This window comes from Balaenoptera ricei, chromosome 17 (assembly GCF_028023285.1).
Source record: "Balaenoptera ricei isolate mBalRic1 chromosome 17, mBalRic1.hap2, whole genome shotgun sequence".
Classification (NCBI taxonomy): Eukaryota; Metazoa; Chordata; class Mammalia; order Artiodactyla; family Balaenopteridae; genus Balaenoptera; species Balaenoptera ricei.
In genome coordinates, this window is record NC_082655.1 from 81063901 (window position 1) to 81086005 (window position 22105).

At 38.3% G+C, this 22105-nt stretch overlaps 1 protein-coding gene across 10 annotated transcripts in view; it reads left to right on the top strand.

Annotated features, from left to right (window-relative positions):
- The window catches only part of LOC132351928 (uncharacterized), a 366712-nt gene that overhangs the window by 300617 nt on the left and 43990 nt on the right, over nucleotides 1-22105 (top strand). Inside the window, exon 4 of one of the 10 annotated variants that reach the window (XM_059902051.1) lies at nucleotides 11581-11700. The exons of 8 other annotated variants lie outside the window; for them this stretch is intronic. The gene's annotated coding sequence lies outside the window, so the exon portion shown is untranslated. Of the gene's footprint in view, nucleotides 1-11580; nucleotides 11701-22105 lie in introns of those variants that run through there. One more of the 10 variants, XM_059902053.1, reaches the window with a different exon arrangement.

A 22105-nucleotide genomic window follows, 5' to 3' on the forward strand; every position in this document is an offset into this window, starting at 1 on the left:
AGGTCCGCGCCCCCCACAGTCCTGGTGCCCGGGTTCCCCCAGCGAGCACTGGCCATCCGTGCAGAGGCTGCGTCCACCTTGGGGTCCCCCTTCCCCACATGTGCGTGAGCCTCAGATTTCTAACGCCTGCATTTCTGAGAGCCAGGATCCTTCCCGGTAGGGAGAGGGCAGGTGAGCAGAACAGTCCTGGGAAATAGGGTAGCACTTTCGTGTGTTCCTTCCACGTTTCACCTTGAGTGTGTGTGTGCCTGTGGGAGGCATGTCTTCAAATCCATGGAGTGGAAAAAGAGAGGTGGGGTAATCTCCTCCTAGAAATCCAAATAGGAATTCTCCTCCCCCTATGGCTTTCTCTTCACCGTATTATTCTCTCCTTCCTCCTCACAGGTGGGACGAGGGTCAGAACCCAAGACTCCAGCCTTACCTGGACCATCCCTCCCCTAACTACCTTCTGCTTCACGTCCTCCCAGGTAGAAGGTTCAAGGCCTCTCATCTTCCTGTCTAATGGGGGCCTCTCTCCCATCTGTCTCCTGCTCTCCCACCCCCAGGGGGCCCCTTCCCAGGAGATGCAGAGAGAGACACTGGCTCCTCCCTGAGAGAATTCTAAGATTTTATCCCCATGAGCACTAGTGAGTCGTCACTGTAGTTACTGGGGTGGCTGTAGCTGACTCTTGATTTTTATTCAAGCTGGCTTTCACGTTATCGTAAGATAATCCCCGTGGTGACTTCCCGGTTAGGCATGATGCTGATGACTGAATAACCATGTTAATTAAATTTTCCTTTTTTTGGTTCACGATGAGATTTTATTAAGAACAAATGTTGCATTATTTCCCATGGGATTTCAAGTACAATCAAGTAAATAATGTGTTTTCTCCTTGGCCATTTTTGTATGTATTACATTAATGAATCTTGTCTTTGCAATTGATCTTTGTTTTCTGAGAACAAAGCCACTCTGTCAGGGTCTATTATTATTTTCATGAAATGTCATTCTATTTGTTTATATTTTACTTACCATTTTTGTCTGTGTATAAATGTGTAGTAGTTTGTGGTTTATTTTTGTTTTGATTGTCAGCATGGCGTTAGAATTGGGGACTATTAATCATGACCTCGTAAAAGGCAAGTTTTCGTCAGGGTAGAAGAGAGTTACATAGGTTGATAGGGCATAGAGTAGCTCAGATTTCAAATAAATAACATGTGTGAAATAAAACGACCACATTTAAGGGTACCACATTTTTTCATTGCAAAATAATGAAAGTGGAATATTTTCCAGTTCAATTTTTAGAGAGGCTCAAAGCATAAGAAGACATTTTATGGCTGGCTTGTTCTGTAAGAGACAGAACTTGGAATAGTTTTAAAAAGTTGAATCACTAAGCTTATTAAGTCCAAACATTTGTGTGATTTCCAGCCATTGGAAGTAGAAAGCATCAAGCCATTTTTTCTACTCATTGTTCATTCATTTTGTCGTTATTAAAATTCAAACTGTATCCTTGTAGTTTTATTCTAATCTTGAAAGTAAAAGAGGGTAGGAAAAACACAACTAGGAAGCCAAAGGTTTAAGATTAGAAATATATAAGTAGTCATTAAAACTGGAGACTATGCGTGTGTATCTATACCTATCCATCTATTTCTATCATTTATCTGGACATTCATTTTTGTCTTTCTTCAAGTTTTATTAGTCTATTCCCACAGGTCTCACCACCAACATTACAGGCCCTAACTTGAAGGGCTTTATAATTTAAACAGCACATTATAACCATGTGCTAGTTCACCAGCGAATAGTTCCCTGTCTGCTTAGAATTAAATTCTCTTGGAGAAAACGAAGAAAAAACAAATCATATGTTTTTGAATAATGCTACGTGCATCGAAGGAAAGAAATGCAGGTTGAAGGAATAAAACTCAGATGAAGGGAGGTTGCCCTGGTAACGAAGACGTCTGCAGGGGTACAGACGGTGTGATTCGCGAGCGGGTGTCGAGGGACCGGACGCAGGCAGCCGCGTGAAGAAGATGCTCCAGCAGGAGATGCTCCAGCAGGTGCAGGGCCTGTTTGCGCCCCCAAGTTCTCCCTCGGTGCCTCGTGCTTTCCAGGAGCGGTGTCGGTGCTCAGGCCACGTGAGTCGACGGACTAACTCCCTGCCCCCTCTTTGAAGACCCTCCTCTGCAGTCGGAGCTCGGGGTGAATATCGTGCTACTTCCACATGTGCGCACAGCGGGGCTGGGTCCCCGCACCCACACTTGCTGCCATTCCCTTTCTTGCTCCCGGGGTAGGGGGTGTAGTGATTCCCCTTCCCAGCCGGGCTCGGGAAGGCCTGGCGGTGCACCCACTGCTGGCGCGAGCCGGGGTGGGTGCAGGGCTCAGGGAAAGGTCTGCCCCCGCCCTGTTACCTGCTCCGCTGCCTGCTCCGAGCAGGCAGGAGAGGAGACCGCCTGGGGCACCATCACATCAGAATGCGGCGCCGGCACCACTGAAGTCCCGGTCCCAGTCTGTGGGATCGCAGGGCGCAGACCCCGGGTTCTCACACCGAGTCTCTGAGCAGCCCTGGAATCGCCTAGCCTGGACTTTTCTGTATATGGAAGAAATAAACCCGTACCGTGCTGGCCTCTTTATTCGGGTGTTCAGCCAAAGCGGTTTCACACACCACAGAGCTGCAGAGAGCTGGGAGCCCTGCGCACATGTCGCTGCTGTCATTGGCCGGTCACTTTCTCCTGTGTTGCTTCAGCATCTGATGGAGCAGCTGATGGGTGTTTATCTTTGTGCGCCCCGGAACTGTGTGCCCTGAGTGGATGAAGCCACATGTTTTCCCTTTGGGGGATTTTCTTGTCCTAATTCTTCCTGTCAAATCAAGTTGCTCTCTTTCGGGAAAATTTATCTCAAGACCTCAATCCTCCCTGGAGAGCTGCTTGTCTACCCCGCCCGGCATAATCACAGTGTTCATTCGTGTATCCCCATAATACCTTATTCATAGCATTTACTGATGGATTTAAAACATCTGTATCTTTTATATAAAGCTTGGAGTTGTTGAGGTTTTCTTGAACATTTCCAATCCAACTCAGCAGACTGGGGAAGGATACCAAGACCAGGGAGGAAGGGGGGAGGGAGGGGGTCATTTGGAGAGGATGTGAGTTTTGTATTCATTCAACGAACACTGAAGAAGGCAAATACTGAACAGAGCAGACATTTCCTACTCTCACAAGGTATGTAAATATCGAATATCTAGTCATAATTACAATGAGTTCTACAAATGGGAAAGTTTACGGTTCCAGAGTGTCTGAGGGGATTCCCATAGTTATCCCGAACGCAGCTGCAGAGATGCTCCGGGCACAAGATGAGAGACACAGAGGCAAGTGATGTAAACGTAGCCAGAGAGCACCTGCATTCAGAGCTCAAGGCTACAGCCATGGCTAAAGCAAAAAGATAGGTAAGACAACGTGATTTGGGGCAGAGAGATGGTCCTTCCTGTGTCCCCATCTGGTCACCACCCACCCCAAAGATTGCTGTTATTCTGACTTCTAACAGCTTAGGTTATGTTTCCCAGTTTTTAAACTTAACATAAGTGGAATTATATAATACAAACTGCTTGTGATTAGATTTTTTCAGGGTTGTATTTTTGACATTCAACTATGTTGTCTGTTTATCATTATTTCATTCATTCTCATTATTTAGTGTAAATTTATGTGATTATAGTACAATTTATCCTTGTATTGTTGATGGATATTTGGGCTATTTCCATGCCATAGCTCTTACGAACAGTGCTGATATGAGCAGTTTTGTACGTGTCTTTTGATGCATGATTGTATGCACCCACCCCCCAAATTAGCCATTTTAATTCTCTGAAACTGTGTTCTATAGAATCTAACTGAGATCCTAATTTACATTTCCCAGATGACTAATGAAGTTGAACATAGTTTCAGATGCTTATTGACCTTTTGGAAATCTCTGTTTGTAAGGTGTCTACTCAAGTTTTTGCCCATTTTCCACTGGTATCATGGTTATTTTTTTCATTGAAATATAAATATTATACCTGTAGTTAGTTGTTGCTACCCACTCTGATGTTGGTCACTTATAGCTTTGTTTCTGTTGTCTGTTTTTCTCCTTTGTTTGTCTTAGCATGCTTTTTACTTCTTTGAATGACTGCGGGGAATTTTATATGAAAAAAATGAAGAGGTTACAGGTGATGTTCTCTACCTTCAGAGGAGATTTATCCTGTATTCTGGCAGTTACGGCAGGAAACGGAAAGGCAGATAACCTTAAATCTCTTAGGCCCTGATTGGTGGTTTATAGCCTAGAGTTTATTGTCTTTGCAAAGCACAGTCTCCGTTCGGTTCATCTACGTTCCTGGAGGGTAGGACCGCAGGGACAGAACTGATTCTGAGGACTCACCTTCTGTTTGGATCCCACAGTCCGTTTTGTGTCCTAGCAGCTCCATTCTGCTTGCAACCCTTTGTGCTTTGCTCCTTACTCTCCTGCATTAGTGGCTTACTGTCCATCATGTAGACAAATGTGGGCAGTGTCTCCTCGGGACTGCAGTTGCCTAAACTTAAACTCTCCCACATAAGCTCCCCTTTCCTCCAAGCTCTGGCCATTTAAGTCCTGGGTATGCTAGAAACCCTCTAATTCCTTCAAACTATATTTGGTATTTTATTTAACTTTTCTAATTGTTCTCAGTGGGAGCATTTATCTGTTTCCAGCTTCTCTACCAATAGCCAAGAGTGTCAGCTTCCAAAACTATAATCTTGATTTTATTTTTTGTTATCTCCTCCCATAATTTCCTCTAGCAAGTGTTCCCTCTTTTTCTCTCACCTCTATTTTTAACCTGTTTCTCTGGACTAGAACTTTTTCCTCTAGCTATAAACATTCTTACTTTTCTGTAAACCAAATGTAAAAAAAAATGACCTTGTATCACACTTGAAAATAACCCCTTTTCTTTGCTAAGGCCAGTTTCTTTTAAAAAAAAAAGGCTTTATATCTGCTATGTCTATTTTATTACATCCAATTCCCTCCCCAAACTTCTACCCCTGAAATGTAGGGTTCAACCCCATCACTCTGCTAAAACTGCTCTGGATTATGGATATTTCTACTCAATGCAAAAACAGTTTTTTTAACTTTACTGAGGCTCACAGATGTGACAACACCTCACCTTCTTTCTGTCCAGGCTGTCTTCTGGGCTCTGTGTGCCACCTCCCCAAAGCTGGTGTTTTTCCCACCTTTCACATTGTCTTCATCTCCCTTTTTTGGCCTCTATCTTTAATGCTTATATTTTACAAACCCAGCCCATAGTTCTTAATTTACCTGATTTCCTTGGGCAATTTTGTACTTTCTTTTGGTTTTAGCTATCAAAATGTTGGTGACAAGAATACAAGAATTCTTATCCCCAGTCTTGACTGTGGTCCTGACACCACCGTCACCAAGAGTAAGGATTCTAGAGACATCAGGCTGGGATGTGAGTCTTGTCCTTGGTAATTACTATTTGTGTAAACTTGAGAACATTAATTGACCTTGATAAAGTAGGCATATAATAAGGTACCTCCTAGAGTATTTGTGGAAATTATTCTATGTAATCAGCCTAAGACCCCCAGGGACAGACCTGCAGACAATAAAGTCAAGTTTGACTTTATTGACTCATCACCATGAGGGTAACGGTCCACTGGGGGCTCCGTGGGATATTACATGAAACAAAGGAAAAGACTGAGTTGTCGGTTTGGGGAAGGTTGCAATTTAAACAAAATTTAAAGGAAGTCATCTATGTGTGTGTGTGCGAGTGTGTGCGTGTGCGTTACAGGAAGATCCAAAGTAGAGCACACTGGTGAGAAGTTTACCTTGAAATCATTCTTCCTGGATTTCCAGCTCCACCATGTACATGCTGTGTGACCACGGGAAGTTACTCAACCTTTCTGTGCCCTGTCCCTTCAACCCGTAAAGAGGGATTAGTAATATTTCAAAGGATAGTTTTTATGATTAAATGAGTTAATGAATGCAAAACATTTTGAAAGTGCTTGGCACATAGGAAGATTTTGCTGTTAATGTTGTTATTATTATTATTATTACTTGATAGGTGCAAAGAAGATGCAGGAAATATTGAAGAAACATCTGATGTGTAGCTAAAAATATGTATCAGTCTTAGAGAACCTACTAATTAATAATGTACCAATGCTGTTTTAAACAAATAGCTGCTGAATGTTACTTTAACATAAATGTGGTTAGAATCACAATCTAACTGGACTTGTAGAAATTTCTTCAGGTTTAGGCATAAAAAAACTTTTTGAGAGAATTTTTATTAGTTGCTCTTCAAATCATTTGGGGGCAAAAAAATGCAGTTCAAAATCTGAGAAATCTCCATCTTTTAATAATAGTTCTTATTCATCTAGTGTCTATCTTCTGAATATTTTAAACTTTCAAAAGTACATGTACATATTTGGGAGAGAGAGAAATAGAAAGAGAGATGAAGAGAGAGAAATTAAAATGATTGGAGAAGAAGCTTACCAATACTTTAAAAATACAGTTGATATTTTTCCATAAAAATCCATCTTTACTCAGTAAATTTGGAAACATACAAGTAGAAAACATGAAATGTGTACTCATAATCTCACCACACAAAGTTAATGATTTCAATACGTGGGTACATTTTGTTCCGTATATTCACAGGCATTGATTTGCTGTTTTAATGTCTTTTGGCTTAAGCCAAGGTCATGAAGATTTATTCCTTTGTTTTCTACCAAGAGCTTCACAGTTTTAGCATTTCCACTTAGGTCTGTGTCCACTTTGGGTTAGTTTTTGACATGGTATGAGGTAAAGGGGCCAACTCCGTCCTACTGTGGACAGATTCCCCATGTTTGCTAATTTTTTTATTGTGCCAAAATGTACGTAACATACTATTTATCATTTTGACCGTTTATAACTATATAATCAAGGGCATTAAATACCTTCACAATGTGTGATCATAACAGCTGTCTATTCTCAAAACACTTTCATCATCTCCAACAAAAGCTCTGTACCCACTAAACAATAACTCCCCATTCATCCCTCCCCATGGTCCCTGGCTACTTCCGTTCTACTTTCTGTCTCTTTGAATTTGTCTATTCTAGGTACCTCATCTAAGTGGAATTGTATAATATTTGTCCTTTGTGTCTGCCTTATTTCACTTAGCATATTGTTATCAAGATCCATTCCTGTTGATGTATCAGAATTCCATTCCTTTTTATCACTGATTAACATTCCACTGTATAAAATACCATAGTTTGTGTTTCCGTTCATCTGTTGATGGACATGTGAGCTGTTTCTATCTTTGGCCACTGTGCTCTATGGATATTGGTGTACCAATATCTGTTCAAGCCCCTGCTTTCATTTTTTTTTTTTTTGATATATACCTAGGTGTGGAATTGCTGAGTCACATAGTTGTTCTGTTTCATTTTCGAGGAAACACCAAACTATGCTCCCCAGAGGCTGAACTGTTTTACATTCTCACCAGCAGTACACAAGGGTCCCAATTTCTCCACATCCTCTTCCCTAGTTTATTTATTTTAAAAAAATATCCATTCAGGTAGGTGTGAAGTGGTATGTGATTGTGGTTTTATTTGAATTTTCCTATTGGCTAATGATATTGAACATATTTTCCTGTGCTCCTTGGCCTTTTGTACACCTTCCTTGGAGAAATGTGTATTCAAATATTGATACTTTTCCCATTTTGAATTGGGTTTGTTTTTCTTTTGTCGAGTTTCTGGAATTTAAAAAAATATATATGATGACAAGTGAAGAGTTGGGCCCTAAGGTGTTGTGATTTTTGATAAAAGCTGCCTACCTCTTTCTCTTTAGAGTATTTCTGTCCAATTTTTCACTACTGGTTTGAACATTATCCTTTGCATATTGGGGGTAGTTACCCATAAATATTTAATATACATATCTAGATATATAATTTTCTTTAGGAGTACTATATTAACCCTTTGGTTTACTTCCTTTGAGAATAAGAGACCTTTTTATACTTCTTTCTTTCAAGCCCTATGATATTATTTTCTAGTATTCTAATTTGCTTTAGATAAACACACACAGACACACAGTTGCTGGCAGCATGATGATCATTTTAAGCAACTGTCTGTAGATGTGGTGCAGGCCTTACTGGTACTTTACTCACCATTTCTTTTTGGGTTCATTGTTATTTTTATTTTTGCTTTATTACATCCTCTAGCTAGTAACTCATTTGAAGACGGTCTATACATATAAAGTCTTCTTTGTTTTACTACATCTGAAAAAAGTCTATTTTATTCTCACTTTGGGTTGTACTTTGGCATAGAATTTTAAATAGTAATTTTCATTCACATTTTGGGGATGTTAGTACATTGTCATATAGCATTTTATCAACTTGGAAACAACTGTTTATTCTGAATGTTGTCCCTTTATAGTTTTTAATGTTGTTATTTTATTTTTAAAATTCTGCCGTTTCCTCTATTATTCTGCAGGGGGCCGTTGGCCTGACTCACAGAGACCTTGGGTATCAGACTCTTTTCCTCATTCTACAGCTTTGAATTAATACCTGGGGACTCTGCATATGTCTGTAAACAACATCAGTGCCTGCTATGGCTGTATTTTATGTTGTATATCTTCAAGGTTAATGAAGCCACTGGAGCTGTCCCTAACACATATCCAGACTCGCCTCCCTACAGAAATGCTCAAGCTAATTGACTGCCTCTGTGTGTGTGCGTGTGTGCAAATATGGCTGAGGCTTCAGAGGCAGAATTGACCTTTTTGATAGGCCTCTCACTCAGCAGCTGCTTTCACTCAAAACTCTATACATGCCTTGTAAACCTTTCAGGGTCTGGAAGCTTCTACTTCTGTCTCTCCAGGACAATTTTTCTGAACTTTCAGACATTAACCCTTGACTATGCAGGCTTCCTTCCATTTATTGGAGAGAAATAAATTCAGCTTGATTTATGAGTTACTGTCTACATTGAGTCTTTCAGGAAATCCATTCTAACTCAATATTTTTTTCAGTAGAGTTGCCTTCCGCATGCTTAAGTATGTATTTTGTGTTTATTTACGATTTATCCCAATTGATTATTATTTGGGGACATCTTTCAATTTTAGGATTTGTGTTTTTCTTAATTTCTCAAAACACTCCTGGCAACATCCATTAAGTATTTCCTCTTCACTGTGTTCTCTATTTTTTGTTTCGCAGAAAGCTTATTAGACATATGTTAGACCTTCTCAATCTATGCTCCATTTCCTTATTTCCTCTTCCATAGTTTCTTATTTTCTATAATATCTAAAGTTCTACTTGTCAGTTTTCTCATTTGGGGAGCAACGTCCTGTTAACTAATTGTTCTTAGGCAATTTAAACTCTATTGTCTATTTTTTATAGTCCACCTGGCTAGTTTTTGTAACTAATTTTCTCATCTTATATTTTTTCATCACAAATTCCTGATCTTATTTCATGGAATTTATTTTTCCCTTTATCCTTGGGATGATTTTGAACATACTAGTTATAGCATTCTTTTTAGATAGCTTGATTGATTCTGTTTTTTCCTCTTGTAGGGTATGTTAATTGTCTTTTATGGGATGAGTTTTTCTCCTATCTCTTTCGTTTTAATAGCAATATTGAGATATAATTGATATTCAATAAGCATTTCTGGTGTTCTCCATTCTTTATGGCACATCTTTATTTCCATGTTTGAGTCTATGTGAGATGAAGTGGTTAAATAAGTCTAAGAATACCAAAAGCTAACAATTGTGTAATATTCTCTATAGACGTGTCATATAAGCATGCACTTAATCCTCATTAAAAAGGTGTGAGGTAGAAACTGTTATTAATCTCATTTTACAAGTAGGAAAATTCAGAGAAGGAGTGGTTAAAGCAAATGCCCAAGGACAACTCGGTAGCAGGTGAGGGAACCAGGAATAAAAACCTAGGAAACACGTCTAACAGGGCAACAGGATTCAGGAACAAGGATGAGTCTATAGGTGCTAAACTCAAATATGTAACTCTTTGGGATATATGGTTCTACTTGGCATTCAAAATTGAGAAGTTCAGCAGGTAGTTTCAGATATAAGCTTATATCTAGGGGAAATCGGTAATTTAATTCTCACTCTACCTTGTAAGTATTAATAGGTTTCTATAATTTCTAAGGAGTATCTAGGTATATGTTGGACAAAAAGTTATTGTATTTAGATAATTACTTGTATGAAACAGTTTGTATAGTAATTTAGAATCCATCTTTTCCTGCAAAATCTGAGTTTTCTGTTTATTGACATTATTTAACAGCTATTAGAAATGAACATTGTGTACTATAAATAGAAGCAATGTGTTTTTAAGACAAGGGATCTTGAACAGAGGTAGACCCCACAGAGTAGAGTAGGGCTTGTCAAGGCAAACGGTGTGCAGTGCTTTCTGCTGCACTCTCTATGCTGGGGACCACCTTTGTAATCTACCCCTCACACCCATGGAGATCAGCCCTTTACATCTTTTTGTTTATATACGTCTAACTTTGTAAGGATCTACCAAACCATTCCCACCAGCAGTGCGCAAGTTCCCATTGCTCTACAATCTTGCCAATATGTACTATTGTCCTCTTACTTAATTTCAACCATTCCAAGGTATTGCACTGTGGTTTTAATTTGTGTTTTCCCACACTGAGCATGTGCTTTTTTGGCCATTCTAAAGCTTTGTTGGTAAAAGTATCCGTTCTGGTTATTTGCTTTTTCATTGTCCTTATTTTGTATTTTTATTATCATTTCTTAAGATTCGAGTTTACTTTTTGAATATAAGTTTTTGTCATGTATATGTATTATAAATATTTTCTTCCCAGACTGGGGCTTACCTTTTTATTTTCTTAACAGTGTCTTTTGATGCTCAGAAGATTCTAATTCAAATGAGGTCTGATTTATTACTTATTTGATTTTATAGAGTTTTTTGAGTGTGTTTGTTCTCTCTAAGAAATCTTTACCTGTGTTAAGGTCAAAAAGTTTTTCTCATGTTTAGTTGTAGGGACTTTACAGTGTTAGCTCACATGTTTGAAAGAAGCCCTTTTAAATCAGTGATATAGGCGCCAAATCTATCACCTACCAAATTCAGTAATGAAAATTAACTTATTGGAGATGCAATTATCCCTGCACTTTGTGTTTGGAAAAAAAATTGGTAAGTCATCCAATAAACTATCTCACAAAAATGTTTTAATATTTTTCACCTTATTTTGAATGGAGGTTTTTGGATTACACTCTAAGCAAACAGTAAGTGCTAACTGCACACTGCAGGTTGTGTCACTTTAGCAAGGGAGATCTTGGAAGACATTTGGGTTTCCCAGGGCCATTCATTATACCAACAGAGGGAAAATCCTCAGAGAAACTGGAACAGTTCTCTTCTGTATCTCCTTCTCCAAAACACGGATCTGCTATACACCATTTGCAAGTCCCAGGGGTACTACAGGTTGGCTATGACTTGAAAGCCAGACTGGGAGCTAAACTGTAACCCCAGCTAGTAAATTGATAGGGATCCAGCATTGCTATTATTTAATTTGAGATCATAAAGTCATATGCTGACCTTTTTAAGGTTTAAGCACCAAATTTTAGTGGATTTTTATCTTTTATCCCTTTCTTTTCAGCTCTAAGAGCTACCCCCAACATCAGGAGTGCTGGATACGATATATTATACCAGGAACATTTGTGTTTTTTCATCACTGCCACCTGCTGTTGCCACTCTATTTTACCACACAAATTTCTGCTTCTACATCAGCAACAAGGTATAAAAGACTTCCTTATTCTCACTCCCTCATTAATTTTTTTCCTGTTTTGCTCCTCAAGTGACATATTAGAAATACAGCTTCAAGACTAATAGTCAAGGAGGATGTTTAAATCAAAACCCAGGTTATAATCAAAGCTCATTACTTCCCACAAAAGGGAGGAGTGTGGTCATCAATGCAAGGTTTCCTTTAAAATTATGAGCAATTTTTCATGCATTCACCTTCAGCTCTAATATGTACATGCACTTGTATTTTTAAAATATTCACCTAACTTAAAATATGTCACCCTAAGGGCATTTTTGCATAGAAGAAAACCATAAAATACAAAGTTCTCCTGCTGATTGAAACACACTTAATATGATCCCCTGCTGAATTTCTGCAAATCCCACAAATCTTTCAAAGGGGAGGGAGGACAATTATATTTTCAGCCATGTTCACTGCTTAGGGAGGGGAGTTGGGGAAAAGTCAGGCCATCATTATTATTTTGTTCTGTGAATTAAGACAGAGGTTATTCTGTATCTGCTCCTCTATTGACATAGGTGGAATCTACCTGGTTGACTGAAGACTATGCACCCTGACTACTATTGAATCATGCTGTTTTGTCCCAAACAATTTTACAGAGAGAAAGTCCATTCATGTATATTATTCACCTACCAAAGCTTCTGTGTTCATTGTATGCAAACCCAAGTGTCCACGGACCACAGAGTGCAGCGTGTGCAATGTGGAATGAGACGCAGTGTGTGTATTAGATAGCAGCTTCTTACATTGACTGTGACAGTGACATTAAATACTAGTGCGGCACTGTGCATTCACCATCTGGCATGCTGGAGTTTACAAAAACAGCCCAGAACAAGATTTTAATAGAAGTGGGTGTCCTGGTTGTCTTTCAGATTCTGTTGCTTATCAATCATCAGAGACTATTTGTCAGTCAACTGTTTTCATTTGTCTGGAAAGAATGTTTGTTTTAGTAATTGATAGCTGAATAATAAAGATTTGAAGCTAAAACTTCATGTTTATTAATTTGCACTATTTTCATAGCCCCTGGGTTCTCCCCAGGAAAGCTCCGGTCCTGGTATCACATCCAAGGATTAAGATGTGGGACTTCCGGAGGTTGTCTCCTCAACACCCATTGGATCCTCAAATTAAGCCCTTCTTCTTAATCTCTTTCTCCTCCAGAGCGATGGGTTTAGGAATGACCAGGGGACTCAACACTATGAAGGGAATTCTTGGTGGAAGGTGTTGGGAAATGAATACTTCCTAGTTGCCTTGTTCCTTGCACCTCCAATGGATTTGATGATTGGAGACTTAGTAGGAAGCCAGCACATCAGGAGGACAGAGTCAAACGTGTGCAGAGAAGTGTGTTTTGAGTGCTGCCACACCATCGTCGGAGCGGTCCTATTTCCAGGCCTCCTGTTTGGGAGATAATTAATGACCTCATTTTTTTTTTTTTTAAAGATTGATTGATTGATTGATTGATTGATTGCTATGTTAGGTCTTCGTTTCTGTGCGAGGGCTTTCTCCAGTTGCGGCGAGCGGGGGCCACTCTTCATCGCGGTGCGCGGGCCTCTCACTATCGCGGCCTCTCTTGTTGCGGAGCACAGGCTCCAGACGCACAGGCTCAGCAGCTGTGGCTCACGGGCCTGATTGCTCTGCGGCATGTGGGATCTTCCCAGACCAGGGCTCGAACCCGTGTCCCCTGCATTAGCAGGCAGATTCTCAACCACTGCGCCACCAGGGAAGCCCAATGACCTCATTTTTTAAGCCAAAATGAAATGAGGGTTTATTTTCCTTATAGTCAAGGGCATCCCACCTGAGATATTAAATATTTTTTTGCAACTAACCATTGTGAAATTTTTAATTGTTTGAAAAAAATATTAAATGGCTTTGTTAAGGGATTATTTTTCAGAGATAGGACTTATTTCTCAATATATAAAATACAAGATGTGCAAAAAATCAAAGAGTACAACCTACAGGTAGAGTCCTACATGTACCTCTAACAGGTGCATGGCACTCACGATTTTTTTTTTTAATTCATGTAACTTAAAATATATCTCCTGAAGAGTATATTTGCGTAAGAGAAAGCCATAAAATACAGAGCACTCCTGCTGATGAAGCACAATTAATATTGTCCCCTGCGGAATTTATGTAAATTCTGCAAATCTTTCAGAGGGATTCGAAAGGAGTTATATTTTCAGCTGTGTTCATCCCCCTAATGGGAAGACGGTTGGGGAAATTTTATATCATCATTATTCTTTTTTCTGTGAATTAAAAAAAAATAGGTTATTCTGTGTTTGCCCTCCTGTTGACACAAATGGAATCTCACGAGCTATTTATGTAACTTTTATGACATTCTTCCCAACAATTCAGAGTTTGAATGCATAGATTATAAAATGTCTATGTCAATGTATAAAAACAAACGAGTTTTTAAACATATCCATTCATAATGTAGTACAAGTGACTTATTCACTTTATGATATGCTGATATGAAATACCTAACAACATGCTGGCTATTGTTTTCTTATAGATCCAGAGTGCCCAGTTTAAATCTCTGCCATAGAAAAAAAGTCCTACATATGGATTTTTTTCCCATAAAATGAAGAAAATTGGTTGAGAATCATCTTGTGCTTTAGAACATAGAGGATGAGCTTAGGATCAGGGCGACCTGCACACAGGTGTGTGCCTTTGGCTCCCATTGTCCAGCGCTTGGTCTCACTAAGCCTAAGTGAGCATCCTGTCTGAATTCTAACTGCCGGAGCCTCGGATGGTCATTACCAGTTAGACGGAGTATGTGAAGTCATACTTGTCGCCTCTCTGTTCTAATAGGTCTGTTCTTCCAATATGTTCACAATCTAGACCTGATTCTGGAAATCTCATGCTTCCTTTCTTCAATTTTGTTCTTAGTAGACTTAAGCTCAAAGTGTTGCAAATATATAAAAACAATAAAACCTTGAAAGAAAAAAATTATCAAAGAATGTGCCTCTGCAACTTTTTATCTAAAGCATCTGATCCATCTATTGCATACTGATCAAAAATTCCCAATGCAATTTAGGAGATTTGCGTGTTATGTATGTGTGTGTCTTCGTGTGAAAATCTAGTAACTGAAAGGCAAGAACTGTATGAGACATTTCTGTGTCATCGTCACCACCTAAGTATTCATCGTGTACAACATCGTGTGCAAGGTTTGTGTTGAAGTGGATAGCCTAGCCTTACATAGGCATAAGGGAAGTGATATGATGTGTTAGTTTTCTTATTGTCTTATAACTTTGCTTTTAAAGAATTATATTACTGGACAGTATGCCTCTCTCTCTCCTAATTGGAGAAACTGCATATCAGCCTATCAGCACAGGTGTGTGTTTTTTTTTTTTTAATGTAACAATGTTTCCAATACTGTATTCTGAATATGACTGTGACACTGCATACCAGAAAAAGGTTAGAACTATCGTTCGTTAGTGTATAAGCTGGGCTGTGAAGCAATTGTATCAATGACTCTAGGCTACCGTGAAACAATCATACTGCTGCTTCTTTGTTATCAACGCACAGTTATACCTGTAAATAAATATGAATTTCTTTTTCACATTATCTTTTATTTTTTGATGTCTAGGGTTAGTAATACACACAACATCTACAATCTTTTATATCATATAAAACTCATGCTGTAGGTTCTGACAATTCATCTTGTAAAGTTATGGTACTGATAAATACAGTGCAATACTGTATTTTCTCTTCCTTGTGATTTTCTTAACAACATTTTATTTTCTCTAGCTGGCTTTACTGTAAGGATACAGTATGTGATACATATAACATGCAAAATACATGTTAATCAACCATTTATGTTATCAGTAAAGCTTTTGGTCAACAGTAGGCTATTAGCAGTTGAGTTCTGGGGGAGTCGAAAGTTACGTGTGGATTTTCGACTGGGCAGGGGGTTGGTGCCCCTAACCCCCATGTTGTTCAAGGGTCAACAGTATTGAGGATGTTTATACTGTGAACAAGTCATCATTCCCTTGGGTGCAGCAACCATGTTTCATTATCTTTGTCTGCTGTAACTAGTAGTGTACTTAGCACGTTGTAGGCTTTTTGTAAATGTTGAATGAATTCACAAATGGGAAGTAATTTCCCAGAAGCTGATAGGTTTGTTTTTCATGGCAAAATCGAGTTCTACTCAACAACATCACCCTAGAACACAGCATCTTTAGGGAAGATACTGAGTTTTATTCACATTTTAATTCATTGTGTTTGGTAAAATGACATCTTGATGGCAGGGATACTTTCCTTGTGTTCTGATAAACAATAGTGATAATTAATAAAAGAAGAATTAATTAAAGACAGCAATATTCTACCCGTAGGGAGTCTAATAGCTTTTGGAAGCATATACATTATAATAATTTTATATTATTATATAATGTCATATTTCTGTTTTTATACTCTTCAATTAATTATACTCAAGAGGCATACTAAAAAATATTTAGAGCCATCTCCTCGATCCTCCAGGCATAATGCAAAATCATTTTTTCTTAATTATCTGGTTTTTAAAAATCCCATAAGACAAAAGGATGAAAATATTACCACAATGCCATTTAATATATGGTGCCATAGGTTATAAGATTTGTCATTATTTAAGGGACTGCTAAGAAAAAAGCACTGTAAAATAAATTACATCATAATATTTTGTCATTTGTATTTCTATCTTTTACTCAAGAATTTAAAAATTCTATACTTATTTAAACATGGACTTTTTTCATGTCATGCGCATTAGTAAAAAAAATAAGATCAATGTATTGATTATGGTATTCCTACAAAAACCTCACTCTGAGTCCAACTGAATTCTATAACTTTTTAATTCAAAGTCATTATGTCCATGCTTTCCTTAAAATTATTTTCCTCTCTCTGCTACAAAGATCTGAAGTGATGGAGATTTTCTGAAAAGTAGGCTCCCCTCTGATGTTTTCTTCCACATCGCTGCCATCCACTCTGCAAGGTTTGAGGCTGGTGCTTTCTTGGTGATATCAAAGGTGTTATTGGAATGTTTTCTGACAATAGACTGCAATTATAGTCTTTCCTCAGAGGACTGTTGTTTGACATGTTAAGGGGCTGCAGTTGACCACACAAGTTGCCAGGAATAGAACCGAGTCACCACATCTTTCATCTCATTTTTCACCTTTTCAAATACACGCCTGTGAACTGCATTAAGAACCAAGACACGTGAGGGCTCAGTCTAGGGCTCCAGGATCTCCGTGCTGTGCAACTTTTAGCCAATTCTCCCTGCTCACCTGACCCCCATTCCAGGTTCTGTGCCTACACAGCAAATCGCCGGGGAGGATCTCCTTCCTAGGAACTGGTGTACAGGTTAGACTTAAATATGGAAGAACGTTTAGTGCCCAGCAGTGATTCATGGCTTCCAGTGACGTGCTGCTTTTCACGACCCGCATTCATCACCTTGGTCTTCAATGCACCGACACTGCAACTTTAAGGCATGTCAAAAACTGGATAAACCAGTATTTTCTATAGAGTTTTATTTTTTCCTGATGTAAGTCACAATGAAAATTAAGTAGCTTCTGCTCTACTAAAGTAGACAGGAAATTTCTAACACATTAATGTCTGATGCCTTTAAAATAGTACCAGATTGTGCATGAATTGGACTTTCTTTGCTGTGGATTTTTTATATATCCATTAGGAAGAACTGGGCAATGTTTTCTTACCTTAATTCACACCGGATGCTGTATAAAAGACAATCTTTTTGCAGTATATTTCTAACAGAACACAACAAAGTTTCCTCAGAGTATCTTCTTAGATCCTTTAAAGCTTGGTTTTTGAGTCACGAGCCAATATTCAATTATGCTCATTCCTCAAATGATGAATATTTATCAAATTTATTGATTATAAGTTTTCTTTAGATTCTGCTTTATTTCCATATTTTTTTACTTCAATGTTGAAATGTAGCATAATTTTAAAGACATATTAAACACCAGTTAAGCTGAACACATGTTCAACTAATAATATACGTTCCTCAAAGTAAATGACAATATGGACATCTCTGTCCAAATTTGAATACACACATGCATTGAGAGATACTTTTTGTAGCCACTGACCATGATTTTCAGACACATTGATGGAAAGATATATTCAATTGCAGAGATGTTAAAATGTGGAAATTGACATCATAAAATAGATAAAATATGAACTTTTGTAAGACTTAGGTGTTTTAAGGTTAAAGTGGTCTATTCTCTGTTCCTAGTTGGTGAAAGACCTCAGTGGTGATTTACTCCTGTCTCAGAAACAGATTGTGAATGTATTATGACTATATGTGAGAAAATGGATTTTATGACATACAACCTAGGACTTTTAAAGGTATAACTGTTTAATATAATGTTGGAAGAGTGGGCATGGCTTTGTTGACTCAAAAATTTTCTACCCACTCCAAAATATTAATTAGAAAATTCATAGAGGTAAGATATTATCACTGGAAAATACCCACTAAAATAATGTGAAGCCCTTTTGTATACTATGTTTATGTACCTGAGGCAAAAACCTGTGATGTCTTTGTCTGCACTGAGACAAGATGACATTGGACCCACAGAGAAGTTTTTTAAAGAACGGTCATCAAAACTTCATAAGGAAAAATAGATAACTTTCTGAAGTGTCTAAAAAAAGCCAAAAACAAGAATTGCTGTGACTATACCAACATTTCATTCTTTAATGAAATTAATTCTTGAAAAGAGTAAATTTCAAAGTCAAGATTAACTCCCCAACTAAGGTACAACTATAGGATATATACTGTTTTTTATCTGTGACAAATACCTGCAAACATGTGTCCTGGGAGGGTAGGCTTACTGGGTAAATTAAATCCCCTTATTGTATTATATGATGGTAAGATGTCACCTACGGGAAGAAAACTACCTAAAGCATTGTGAACTGAAAATGCCACCTGCCATCCGTATCAGTAAACGAAGGATGTCACAGCCATTAAGCCATCACATTACAGCCTCCCGATTGTGAGCCCTGAGGGAACTCAGGATGGAAGCATAGTCCCCCGCCATCTAATCCAGACACTGCAGCCCCCCGCCCTCCCCCTGCAACAGCGCACCCTGAGGAAACTCAGGACAAGAAAACACAGGAGACTGGCCCCAGACAGCTGAGGTGCATATCAAAGGAATGATTTCAATGAGCCCAGATGCTTGCATCTTCCCATACAAAGAAAAGTGCTAAATTCATTAACTTGAGATATCTGGTTTTCTTTTATTAACAGTAATCTTTCAATGTCCCAACTATCTGGGCTTTGCTGTAAAAACTCCTATATATCCTGGCTCCCACCCTTTCCTCTTCAGAACAGTTTCTCAGCATTATCTGAGATGCTGTGTCCTGGGCTTGAAGTCCTCAGAATGTCCATTGAGTAAAGCATAACTCTCAACTTTCAGGTTGTGCATTTTTTTTTCAGTCTACAGCATTAATGATAGTAGTTATTCTTTGTATTCTATTCCTTCAAGATTAGGTATTTAGCATAATTAGAATAGAGTTTAGCTTAACAATATATTACAGGATCATTTCATAGCAACTCAATTAGTATTTCAGGCTGAGGCTTTGGTTTGCTTACATAGGCTGCTAAGACCTCAGTCTGATGGCCTCCTGTTTAATAATTTAACAAAAGAAACTTTATTGACTTGATAAAAAGCAATTATGAAAAACTACAGTTAACGACATACCTAATGGTGAATGGCTTAATGTTTTCTTCTTTATTTGGGGAATGAGCAATGTAGTTCTCTGATCACCTCCATCTAGCTGTCCTGGAGGTCTGAATCAGTGTAAAGCAAAAAAGGGAAACCAAGGATTACAGATTAGAAAGAAAGGGTTAAAAGAGTCATTACTGTAGTTGCAGATGAAATAATCAATGTAGAAAATACTAAGAAAACACATAAAAGTAACAGTGACATTTAGTTAGAACCCAGCATACAAAGTCAATATAAAAATCAATTTGTTCTCAGGTGTCAGTGAAAATGCCATAGTAACAACTTCGAAAATCTTCTCCTCCATAAAAGCAACAAGAATAAAAAAACTGGCCAAAATTGTCAGAATCAACATTTTCAGACTCTAGAAATTAACCCCAGGCTGTTGAGCATTATTAAAGAAAGACAGCTGAATCTTGGTGAGAACAGCAATTTTTGCGGCTTTTGGTCCTGGTCAATTTCCATCCCCTGCCCCCAGCTTTGAAAACCAACAGCCCAGTGAAGGGTGGCAGACTGTGTCATCCCAGCATGTGCCTCGTTGGCATGGGATTATTCTGAGTTAATTACTTTGAGAAACTGCAGAGGAGTAGAAGTTGCCCTTTTGTAAGGGGAATCTGCATTTATAAAAGAAATTTCCATTACAAAGGGGGCCTATGCTGGAGGTGACATTTCACCTGGGAGATTTGTCAGCCCAAGGGCAACCTTTGTCCATCATCATTTCCTCCTTTCCCCACCCCCAAGGCCCCCAGTCCTCAAGCCCCCAAGTGCTCTCCCTTTCCTCAGCTCAGGATGGTGTAAAAGCCTCCGTCTCTGGCCACCTTTTGGGCCTCACATCTTTGTGGGGTTTCCATGCATATGTAAGTAATTAAAATTGTATTTTCTTCTTTGAATCTGTCTTATGTCAATTTAATACTTAGACCAGCCACACAACCTAAAAGGGTAGAAGGGAACATTTCTCCTCCCCAGAGTTCCAGGGTGAAAACCAGAAGCCTGGCAGCCACCCAAGGGGACCCAAGGGGACAGGATTTGGCCGGAGCCCCTTCAAAGCCTCTTCTCAGGTGACTCTGATCCTTCGATCTGGAAGACCTCAGGGGCAAAGCTGTCTTTATTTCACTTGACTGGAAGTTCATTCTAGTCTAGTAAAAAGCCTTTTCCCTGTTTTTTTTTTTTTTTCTGAAAATAATTATAAGCATTGTATTAAAAAAACATAACTCCAAGGATTTTTCCACATTATCGTTTGGAATAGGAAAACATTGGAAACAATATAAACGTTATCGATAGAGAACTAGGTCCCTAATGTGTGATATATCTACAAATGGGGATGTTGGCATGATATTGAGTAAAATGTCACAAATAACTTTTTAAATATACTTAGGTTAAAAAAAAAGTTCAGAAGAGGATTTACAGTACTGCTGTTAAAAATAAGATATATATCTGTATATATGTATGAAGTGTATATATGTATGCACTTATACATGACAACAGTGGCAATCACTGGGCAGGTGGATTGGGTGATATTCTTAGAGATCATTGTTATTTGGGGGAAGTGTATTCAAAATTATAATATTTTATATTTTGAAAACCAAACAAAAATATTATTTTTGTGATATAAACCAGTGAAATTAAAGTTTGGCAAAATCTTCTTGGGTTATGGGATGCTCACAGTAGGAAATTTACAAGTAGGTTAGCAGGAAGAAAGCAGTTTTGTGTGAGATGGAAGTCAACAGCTTATCTAGAGGTTTCTGATATCCAGATTTATCAGAAGTGAGCTTGGACTTAAAAAGGAGAAGAAAATCCTTATACAATGACTAGATTATTATTTTTTCTAAAGATTAGAATGAAAATCTCTATGTAATAAGATTTCTGGGCCCTGACATTTATTGAGGCCATTTATTTGTATTCAATACAACACCATTTTAATCAAATGAAAAAAAAATTGAGCATCTATTAAAGTTTATTGTAACTAGATTTAAATAAACATCTTTAAAAAAGAGCTTATTTAAGAGTCTACATTAGACTGGATAAAGCATGTTATTGCAAGGGGATTTAGGGATTATAAAGATATACCGCAAACCCAGTTTTGAACTTTTATTATTGCAAAAGAAAATACAGAGGAGGGGAAAATGAGAATGTGGAGAAATAAAGCCTCAACCTTTTACACAGTAGTGATTGTGAATTAGAAAATTTGACAAATTTTAATTAATTGAAGAAATAACCCCTAGATCTCAGGCCTAGGCAGCCAGTAATCTACCTTGTGTCTCTGAAGATTTGCTTATTCTGGACATTTTAAATAAATGGAATCATATAGGACGTGTCCCTTTGTGACCAGCTTCTTTCACTCGGCATGATCTCAGAGTTCATTCGTGTAGTAGCGCCCATCAGTACCTCATTTATTGTTATTGCCAAATAATCTTCTCTGGTGTAGATTATGCCATATTTTGTTTATCTTTTCATCATTCAGTAGACATTTCGGTTGTTTCCACTTTTTGGCTATTAGGAATAATGTTGCTAGAAATATTTTACACAGACTTTTGCAAGGTCTTATGTGTTCATGTCCTTTTTGGTACGTACCAAGAAGTTAAATTGCTGAGTCTGAACTGCTTGTTGCTGAGCTGGTGTTGGTCAAGGTTGCAGGTCAGCCCCTTGTGCCAGCTTCACATGAGCTG